The following is an 11,420-nucleotide window of genomic DNA, read 5'->3' on the forward strand; positions in this document are numbered from 1 at the left end:
ACTCACTCACTCACTCACTCACTCACTCACTCACTCAATCAATCACTCACTCACTCACTCACTCTTTCTCTCACTCACTCACTCACTCTTTCTCTCACTCACTCTTTCTCTCACTCACTCACTCACTCAATCACTCACTCACTCTTTCTCTCACTCACTCACTCCCTCACTCACTCACTCACTCACTCCCTCACTCACTCACTCTTTCTCTCACTCACTCACTCTTTCTCTCACTCACCCACTCTTTCTCTCACTCACTCCCTCACTCACTCACTCACTCCCTCACTCTTTCTCTCACTCACTCACTCCCTCACTCACTCCCTCACTCCCTCACTCACTCACTCACTCACTCACTCACTCACCTCACTCACTCACTCTTTCTCTCACTCACTCACTCTTTCTCTCACTCACTCACTCACTCACTCACTCACTCACTCACTCACTCACTCTTTCTCTCACTCACTCACTCTTTCTCTCACTCACTCACTCACTCACTCTTTCTCTCACTCACTCTTTCTCTCACTCACTCACTCTTTCTCTCACTCACTCACTCTTTCTCTCACTCACTCACTCTTTCTCTCACTCACTCACTCACTATCTCACTCTTTCACTCACTCACTCACTCACTCACTCACTCACTCACTCACCACTCACTCACTCACTCACTCACTCTTTCTCTCACTCACTCACTCACTCACTCACTCACTCACTCTTTCTCTCACTCACTCACTCACTCACTCACTCACTCACTCTTTCTCTCACTCACTCACTCACTCACTCACTCACTCACTCTTTCTCTCACTCACTCACTCACTCACTCACTCTTTCTCACTCACTCACTCACTCACTCACTCTTTCTCTCACTCACTCACTCACTCACTCACTCACTCACTCTTTCTCTCACTCACTCACTCACTCACTCACTCTTTCTCTCACTCACTCACTCACTCACTCACTCACTCACTCACTCTTTCTCTCACTCACTCACTCACTCACTCACTCTTCTCCTCACTCACTCTTTCTCTCACTCACTCACTCTTTCTCTCACTCACTCACTCTTTCTCTCACTCACTCACTCACTCACTCACTCACTCACTCACTCTTCTCTCACTCACTCACTCACTCACTCACTCTTTCTCTCACTCACTCACTCACTCACTCACTCACTCTTCTCTCACTCACTCACTCACTCACTCACTCACTCTTTCTCTCACTCACTCACTCACTCACTCACTCTTTCTCTCACTCACTCACTCACTCACTCACTCACTCACTCTTCTCTCACTCACTCACTCACTCACTCACTCACTCTTTCTCTCACTCACTCACTCTTTCTCTCACTCACTCACTCTTTCTCTCACTCACTCACTCTTTCTCTCACTCACTCACTCACTCACTCACTCACTCTTTCTCTCACTCTTTCTCTCACTCACTCACTCACTCACTCTTTCTCTCACTCACTCACTCACTCTTTCTCTCACTCACTCACTCACTCACTCACTCACTCACTCACTCACTCTTTCTCTCACTCACTCACTCACTCACTCACTCACTCACTCTTTCTCTCACTCACTCACTCACTCACTCACTCACTCTTTCTCTCACTCACTCACTCTTTCTCTCACTCACTCACTCTTTCTCTCACTCACTCACTCTTTCTCTCACTCACTCACTCACTCACTCACTCACTCACTCACTCACTCACTCACTCTTTCTCTCACTCACTCACTCACTCACTCACTCTTTCTCTCACTCACTCACTCACTCGTTCTCTCACTCACTCACTCACTCACTCACTCGTTCTCTCACTCACTCACTCACTCTTTCTCTCACTCACTCACTCTTTCTCTCACTCACTCACTCTTTCTCTCACTCACTCACTCTTTCTCTCACTCACTCACTCACTCACTCACTCACTCACTCACTCTTTCTCTCACTCACTCACTCACTCACTCACTCACTCACTCACTCACTCTTTCTCTCACTCACTCACTCTTTCTCTCACTCACTCACTCTTTCTCTCACTCACTCACTCTTTCTCTCACTCACTCACTCACTCACTCTTTCTCTCACTCACTCACTCACTCACTCACTCACTCACTCTCTCTCTCACTCACTCTCACTTTGTGTGTCTGTGGTGTGAATGGTTCTTCCTCATCATCCTTTTCATCTTTATCCTGTTGACCTCCTGCTTCAGTTTCTTTTCCTAAAGCACTGCGAATCGTTCATAAGATAAGTACATTAGTGATTTGATTTCTGTGTTTGGATGTAATTTGATTATCTGAACATTGTGTTATTTTTAGAATAAGCATCATTTCAACCAAACATAACTGTAGTTTATGTAAATTCACAGTAAAACCTTTTGTTTTTCATTTGCTTTGAATTGATTTTATAGGAAAGCTGTTTAACAATGTCACATTGATGTTTGATGGATGTATTGGTTGTGATTTATTATTATTTTGGTTTGTTTTCAGATTTCTCTGTGCACTTCAGTCTCGCTCCCGGACAACACAGCACTCTTTCATAACCCGTAACAGATAACAGCTTTAACCAAGGCCTTCTTTCTCAACTAGAGCTTCTATTTTGATGTACATATCTATATATAATTCAGAACAACACTTATTTTCTGTCTGAAGGAAAGTCTTTTCTTTTATATGGGCAAATACAGAGCAATACTTGATGAAATCAGGTCACCGTTTTGCTGGATTTGTATTGCTATTTTTACCTTTGTGTCATTAATATGCCATGTGATCTCTTCAGGGTTTGTAAGAAATAATGAATATAATTCAGCTTTATGAATGAAAACTGCTTATTTAAGAAAAAGATTTTATACCTTGAGATAAAAATGTGTACATTTCTTGCATAAATAAATGATTATATTCAACAACTGAGCTATTGCATTTTTATGACAATAAATATTTCTGTGCATTTATGAGAATCACGTGTTGTTCCGTCTTCTGTAGAGATTCACGTCTGTCAGACAGATAGTTGTAGTTGTAAACTAGTTATATACTCCGACCTCTCCACTGGTAATTTAGTCCCTAGTGTCAAACATAAAGTTGAATTAATAGTGTAGTTATTTATTTGTGAGGATGATGAATGAATGTCTGTCAGTCTTGTGAAGATCTCAGGTGTGTGACAGTATTTGTACAGTTATTCATAGTGTTGTGAAATGACTACACGCTTCTGTGTTTAACGGATGTGTCCTCATTCTGTCTGTCTGACCTGCAAACCGATCGAAATCCATCAACACGAAGCACTTGAATATCAATCATGTAAATGCACAATTGTCCTGAAAATGTCATACAGACACGACAGCAGTTTTGAGGATTGATCTGCTGATAAGGCAAAACATGACAAACTTTACACCACAACTGACTGAAATAACCCTCCGGCCGGCCGAGTTTCTTTTATGATGCTCTCATGAACTGCTGTCAAACAGATGAAATGGTTTCAAGCGTTGATGGTGTTGTATTGAGTCTTGTTTGTTGAGAGAAATGAATGTGAGTTACAGAGCGTGAAATGACGCTGGAGATGATAATGACACGCTTGTTAGAGCCATCACATGTGATTAATAACTTGAATCAACAGATCACAGTTTAATTCTGCTGCTTATAAACGGTGTTAGTATTCAGTAATGAGTAATCAAACCAATGACTGTTTCTACGTTACGCCGTTACCGTTACTGACAATAAAATGCAGCGTTACTATATTTGAGCAGACTGAAGCTGTTTTCATCCCAGCAGGCTCTCTCTCATCCAAATGACCTGCTAAGTTTTGATTGGTGTGAGTGTGGAGGGAAATGACGGCATAACTGATGATGATTGGCTGAGGACATATTCATCTTTTGCCAACCAGAGGCAGATGCTGCGTCCCCATTCGCATACTATCCGTCCTAAATAATCTTCGAAAATAGAAGAGTATGTCCCAAATCATAGTATAACTGAAGGAGTTTTCTCAAAGTACCGGATGGTCTACTGTTTCCGGAAAATTTGAAGTTGGAATCCAGTGTCACATAACGGCTGATGTTACCCACAACTCAAACAAATTTGAAGACACGACATAAAATATTTATGGCTAAATTACTAAATGTAGGTAAACAGACATACAAGTTAATAAATGAATAGATACTTCAATTCAAGGAAGAGCTTGTATTTTGATGTTTGTGACAGTTAAGGATCAAAGTGTCGTCTAGGCAACAACGACCACTTCCGTTTCGTGTTAGTATATCCGAGTGTGTCCATCCAGTTTCTAAGCAATAAAATGTATATACTTTAAGGGCCTAATATAAGTAGGTGAATTGGGAGGCAGCAAGAGTAGGTGGGTTTTCACACACAAACAGATGCTGCGTCAGAAATTGCCTACTTCCATACTATACAGTAGGCGAAATGAGTATGAGTCAGAATAGTATGTCCGAAAACTCAGAATGTAAAAAACAGTATGCAAGAAATACCCGATGGTCTACTAGTTCTGCTGAAATTTTTCTCTATCCCACGATGCCACAGGAGCTACTTTTTATTTCAAAAGTAAATCAAATAAATATAGCGGTAAACTTTAAGGTGACGTCCGTTTTTAATGAAAGTGCAATAAATGAATTTCTCATGACAAAATTATGTTTTACTAACGTTCACGTCTAGGTTGTTATTAAAACATATACATTTTGTCATTTAGTCATGGTCTAATGGTCAGACTCATGACCAGAAGGTTGCCGTTCAATCCTCAGGGCCGCGGGTAACGACTGAAGTGTCTTTGAGCATGGCACCTAACCCCTACTTGCTCCCCGATGCTGCGGTGATATCTGCCCTCGCTCTGTGTGTATGTGTTTCACCACTTTCTGTGCGTGTTCTACTCTCTGGATGGGTTAAAATCAGAGTGTCACATATCGGTTATGGTCACCATACTGCGTAATAGGTACATTTCTTTTCACTTTCTCTAACGACTAATGGATTTTTTTGTCTGTTTTGTTTATTGTATTTTATTCTGCTGATTATTAATTTCTCTTTCTATGTTTTGTTACAAAATCTCTGTACGGCACTGTTAACCTTTAGGTTGTTTTTTAAATGTGATTTATAAAAATAAAATAACTAACTAATTACTTTTAAAAGTAATGTGTCCATCATTGCAAATCACACCCTTTAAAATTCAACTCTTCCTTTTTATATAAAAGTGTCTTTATTCAGAAAAAGAACAAAACTCAGCTCTTCAAATAAGACAATCAAGACAATCATGTAAAAAAATATATTGCTGAAATCTCAGATCTATATATTTTCTGATTTTATTTTTATGCAATAAATTCATAATATTTGTCACTGTGTTTACAAATATCTAAGCATTTAAAAGTATTAAAATCTTCGTCAACTTCGACTAAACAGTATTTCATCATTTAAAAATGACAGTGTTTTTTATATTTCTTGAGAATTTGGACATCCGAGGTTTCGAGGAAAGCGACAATATACAAAAGTCAAGAATAATGTTTAAAATGGACATTAGTACACAAACAGAGAGCCAACATCAATACTGTGACTAAACACTTTTTTTAATGCAATTTTACACTTTCTATATTATATATTTGTCTATGTGAACTATACCTCTAGTGATATTTGGCCCATTTTTTTAAAAGTCTGTCATTATTTACTCACCATGACTTGCAGAATACAAAAGAGATATTTAAAAAATGTTGTCAACTGGTCCAATTCACTTGCAATTGGTTTCGTGTCTGTACAATAGAATAAACGGGTACTGCAGCTGTTCGGTTCCCAACATTCTTCAAAATATCTTCTGTTGAGTTCTGGGGAAGAAAGAAACTCATAAAGGTTTGAAAAACTTTAAGTACTTGAAGTGAATTTCTATGAAGGTGTGTAAAGAAGATCAGCTTAAGTAACCGCCAAACAAAATACAGTATATCATCTAAAAGTTGTGTCATTTTTTTAACTTCTATCTGGGCACATAAATATGAAAATGTTCTTTCAGTCTGTGTTTTAGTTTTACATTTACAGTTTACTAATATACATTTGAATAAACCGTTTGTACATGTTATTAATATTTATAGTGTTTGTGTATTTGATGTTTTATTGTTTTGTTTGTGTATTACTTTTGTGTGTATTTTTCCATACGGTGTTTTATAAAACAGATGAAAGATCTCATGTTTCTCTGAGATGTGATTGAAACAAGACCTTGAATTATTGAAGTAGAACATGGAGCTCCACGCAGCAGATCAGAAACACCTCTTATGAAAGTATTCTCACCCACATCACACACGCACACGCATGCACGCGCGCACACACACACACACACACACACACACACACACACACACACACACACACACATACACACTATAATGTTATGTCATCATCACACACTCATAAATAAAAGCTGATCTTTACTCAGCACAGTTCAGTCAAGAGGCTCAGTTTTAACCTGTTTACTGCGGTACAGAAAGATCTGAGCAACGTACAGACAGGAAGTTCATCATCCAGATCAATGGTGTGATGGTGGTCTAGTGGGTTAAACCACTGAACTGGTAAATCAAAAGGTTGCTGGTTCGATCCCAGCAGCCACCACCAGTGTGTCCTTGGCAAGACACTTTACTCCATGTTGCTCCAGGGGATTGTCCCTGTAATAAGTGCACTGTAAGTCACTGGATAAAAGCGTCTGCCAAATGAATAAATGTAAAATGTAGATCAAGAGAAGACAGTTTATTATCATTCACCTCTGAACAGAAAGATCTTCAAGTACATGTTTCTGAAATACCTCAAACTAAATGTATAACATACTGGGATTTCATAAAACAGCACAACCCAGTAAAAAAGTGTAACTGTCAGTAGAAAAGTGTAAGTGTAAAGCAGTTGTGTTCTCTGTCCCACTGCGGTCACACACTGTGAGAATTGATCAACATCACATCAGTGTTCTTAGAAATGAGCCGTGAGCAGAACATCAAATACACACATTTCCTGAACTCACTAAGACCCTTATGAGCATTCATGATAAATGATTTATAGAAACCAATTCTTTTACACACATGTCGTGTTTCATGTGAGAATATAAATGATGTGTCAAAGGTGTGATGTATGATCAGAAACACACAAACACGCATGAAAATGAATGACGCCCTTATTTGTGTCTTATAACCCTCAAAACTCTCTCTCTCTCTCCCCTCTTTCTCTCACTCTCTCTCTCGGTCCTCCTTTCCCCTCTCCCTCCTTTTCTCTCTCTCTTTCTCTTTTTTTTTCTCCTCTCCTCTCCTCTCTCTCTCTCTCTCTCTCTCTCTCTCGCTCTCTCTCTCTGTCTCTCTCTCTCTCTCTGTCTCCCTCTCCTCTCTCTCTCTCTCTCTCTCTCTCCCTCTCAAGATTCAAAGAGCTTTATTGGCATGATAAAAGAAAATTTACCATTGCCAAAGCACAAGATTAAATATAAACATGCAGAAATACAGATTAAGATCAAAAATAAGATAGAATAAAATTAAAAGTCTATAAGTAAAAATCTATATATATATACATCTCAATATAAACAGAAAAACAGTTTTAATTAAAGTTCCTCAATAAGGGTGACAGTGTCAGTTTGTGTGTGTTGTCCTGTCAGTGTTGTGTTGTGTTGTGCTGGTTGTTCTTTGGTCGTGGCAGGACTTGACATATCTTGCAGCCAGGTTTGAGCTTCTTGACTTTTCTCCCAGTATGTATGAGATCTTGTCCTTTTGTTGAAACTGGTCAAAGTCTTTGTGTAAGTTTGTAAACTGGGGGAAGAATGTTTCTCTGATGTGTGTGTAGTTGGGACAGGAGAGGAGAAAGTGCAGCTCTGTTTCCACTTGATTGTGTGTGCAGTGTGGACACAGTCGCTCTTCTCTCGGTGTCCATGTGTGTCTGTGTCTGCCCGTCTCTACAGTGAGCTGGTGATCACTGAGTCTGTACATGCTCAACACTTTTCTTAGTTTAGGGTCTGATACGCTTGTGAGGTATTCTGACACTTTATATTCTCTCTTTAGTGACAGATAGCATTCCAGTTTACTTTGCTGAGCTGTGCTTCTGTCCAGTGTTGGAGATATTTCTCTTTTTGTCTTTTCATCATTTGGTTTAGTCTGGCTGGGTGGTTGACTTGGGCATGTTTGGGGTTGTAGAGTTAGTTGTGAGATCAGTTGGATGAAGGGGTTTCTCTCTGGGCTCAGCTCTTGATGACTTAAGGCTTTGTGATGGAGTGTGTCTGTGTCGCTGTTCTTAAGGTGTGTGTAGAATTTTAAAGCTCTTTTTTGTATTTTAATGATTAGAGGATACAGTCCTAATTCTGCTCTGCAGGCGTTGTTTGGAGTTTTTCTCTGTACCCGTAGAATGTTTTTACACATTTCTGTTTGCAGAATCCTTATTGGGTGTTTGTCCCATCTGCTGAACTCTTGGTTGGCGAGAGGACCCCAAACCTCACTTCCATACAGCGCGATTGGTTCTATAATTGATTGTATTATTTTCAACCAGATTACGGTTGGATGTCAATTTTGATATTCTTTTTTATGGCGGTAAAAGGCTCTTCGTGCCTTGTCTCTCAGGTCATTCACAGCCTTGTTTAAGTTTCCGGTGTTACTAATGTTTATACCAAGATATGTGTAGTTCTTGGTGTGTTCTAGGGGCACGTTGTTTAGTTTGAAACGCTGATGTTGATTTTGGCTATGGTTTTTTGGAATATCATGACTCGAGTCTTCTTAAGGTTAACCGATAGGGCCCATGTTTGGCAGAAAGTGTGCAGGGTGTCCAGATGTTGCTGTAGACCTTCTTTTGTGGGTGACAGCAGCACCAGATCGTCTGCAAACAGGAGACATTTCACTTCGGTGTCTTGTAAGGTCGGGCCGGGTGCTGGTGACTGTTCTAGAGCTCCAGCTAATTCATTCATGTAAATGTTAAATAGTGTAGGACTTAGACTACAGCCCTGTCTCACTCCACGACTCTGGGAGAGAAAGTCTGTGTGCTTGTTGCCAATTTTAACTGCAAATGTGTTATTGGTGTACATTGATTTGATGATGTCGTAGGTTTTTCCTCCGATGCCGCATTGAATCAACTGAAGAAAAAGTCCCTCATGCCAGATTGAGTCAAAAGCTTTTTTGAAGTCAACAAAGCATGAGTAGAGCTTTCTTTTATTTTGGTTTGTTTCTTTGTCAATTAAGGTACGAAGAGTGTATATATGATCGGATGTGCGGTATTTGGGTTGGAAACCAATTTGGCATTTTCTCAGGATGTTTTGGTTGTTTAGATATTGGAGAAGTCTGCTGTTAAGAATGTTACAGAGGAGTTTACCTAGATTACTGTTTACACATATTCCGCGGTAATTATTAGGGTCGAATTTGTCTCCACTTTTATGGATTGGAGTTATGAGACCTTGGTTCCAGATTGTGGGAAATATACCTGTACTAAAGATGATATTAAACAGTTTGAGGATGGCGAGTGTAAGTTTTTGGTCTGCGTGTTTAATCATCTCGTTTAGGATACCGTCGATACCACTTGCTTTTGGGATTTAAGTTTTGGTATATTTTGTTCTAGCTCAGCGAGTGTAATTGGATAGTCTAAAGGGTTTTGGTAATCTTTAATTGTTGACTCCAGAGTGCATAGTTTGTTGTGTAGGTTAGTTTGTTCATGGTTCTTGTTTATTTTACTAAAGAGGTTGAGAAGTGCTTTATCCATACGTCTCCGTTCTGAATGGGAAGATCTTCATGGTGGGGGTTTGTTAAGTGTGTTCCATGTTCCCAGAAGCGATTTGTTTCTAGAGATTGTTCAATTGCTTTTATCTGGTTTTGTGTATCTTGTTTCTTTTTCTTCCTTAGTGTTTCCTTATATTGTTTAACTTTTTCATGGTAGAGTTGGCGTGTGTTTACATTGTCAGCATCTCTGTGTTTCTGATTTGATAGAATTCTTACTTCTTTTCTAAGGTTTTTACACTCCTTATCAAACCATTTCTCATTTACAGGCTTTTTGTTTGGTTTTGTGTTAGTGGGTTTTAGGTCAGATAGCGTTGCAGATATTGTAAAAATTTGGTTAATCCTGTCTACTGCTAAATTTACACCTTCATAATTGTGTGGAAATGGGGTATCGAGGAATTTATTCAGTAGGATTTGAATTTTTGGTTCACGAGTTATGCTTTTGTATGTATCTTCGCAATTTTGTTTCCACCTGAAAGTTTGTTTTAGGGTATGGAGGTGAGTTTGTTTTGATGCCTCTGTGTTAGGTTTGGATCTGAGGTAGAGAGTGATTTTACTGTGATCTGACAATGGGATGGTGGGCTGACTGTGAACGCTCTGAGGGAGTTAGGATTCAGATCCGTGATGAAATAGTCTACCGTACTGTTACCCAGCTTAGAACTATAGGTGTACCTACCGTATGAATCTCCTCGTAGTCGTCCATTGACCATGTACAGACCCAGTGTGCGACAAAGATGGAGAAGTCTTAATCCATTTTTGTTTGTTGTTTTATCGTAGTTCAGTCTTTGTGTGTGTAGGTATGGAAAGGACATCTCCTCCTGGAATGTGTTTGTCTCCCTTGGAGTGAACTGAGTCTGACTCTTCGCCTGTCCTGGCATTTAGGTCACCGCAGATCAGAACATTGCCCTGTGACTGAAAGTAGTTGATCTCCTCTTCCAGGATCGTGAAACTGTCCTCATTGAAGTAGGGTGACTCTGCTGGAGGGATGTAGGTTGCACACAGGAAGATATTCTTATCTGTTGAAGTGATGGTCTTGTTGATTTCTATCCATGTGTAAAACTGGCCAGTTTTAATCATTTTTGTTGAGTGCGTATTCGATTATACCATATCAGCATTCCGCCTGAGTCTCTTCCCTGGGTGACACCAGGCAGTTTGACGGATGGAATGATGAATTCTCTGTAGTTTGTAGGGCGACCAGTGGGTCCGTCTCCTCTACTCCATGTCTCCTGTAGGATGAGGATGTCTGAGTTTTTTGTTTCAGAGCTGAAGTCTATGTTTTTGCTTTTCAGTCCAAAAGCAGATGACCTCAGGCCTTGAATATTCCAACATGATATTGTAAATGATTTGTTATCCATAAGTTATTAATTTGTTTAGTGCGGATTTTGTCTTAGTACAGTAGGTGTGAGCAGATCAGGTTCAGCATCTGATGGATGTCTTTTAGCTCGGCTGTTGGAGCTTGTGCAGATGTCGGTGTGGAGTTTCTGCTCACTGTCTGGGCATAGCTTAGGCTGCTGGAGTTCTGTTGCATATGCCGGGTGGGGGGTGTAGGCAGCAGGGGTGGTGCTCTGGTCTGTTGGCTGTTGTTTTGGCAAGGAGGGGGCCCAGTCTCTGGCTGTTTTTAGAAGGTGCGGTGTGGTTCATCCATGGTCTGGGTAGGGACTGCCTTGCTCCGTTGCTTCTAGGGGGGTTGTTTGTGTTGCGGTTTAGAGCAACATCTTTTAATTTCTTTGTAAAGATGGGGACAGAC

General features: G+C 40.0%; 1 protein-coding gene across 1 annotated transcript in view; it reads left to right on the forward strand.

Moving 5' to 3' along the window:
- Positions 1-2,523, forward strand: part of LOC130417150 (methyl-CpG-binding domain protein 2-like) — a 23,800-nt gene extending 21,277 nt beyond the window's left edge. Inside the window, exon 7 of the mRNA XM_056742455.1 lies at positions 2,475-2,523. The gene's annotated coding sequence lies outside the window, so the exon portion shown is untranslated. The remainder of the gene's footprint in view (positions 1-2,474) is intronic.
- Positions 2,524-11,420: the final 8,897 nt, after the last annotated feature.

This window comes from Triplophysa dalaica, unplaced genomic scaffold, assembly GCF_015846415.1.
Source record: "Triplophysa dalaica isolate WHDGS20190420 unplaced genomic scaffold, ASM1584641v1 Contig23, whole genome shotgun sequence".
Taxonomy (NCBI): Eukaryota; Metazoa; Chordata; class Actinopteri; order Cypriniformes; family Nemacheilidae; genus Triplophysa; species Triplophysa dalaica.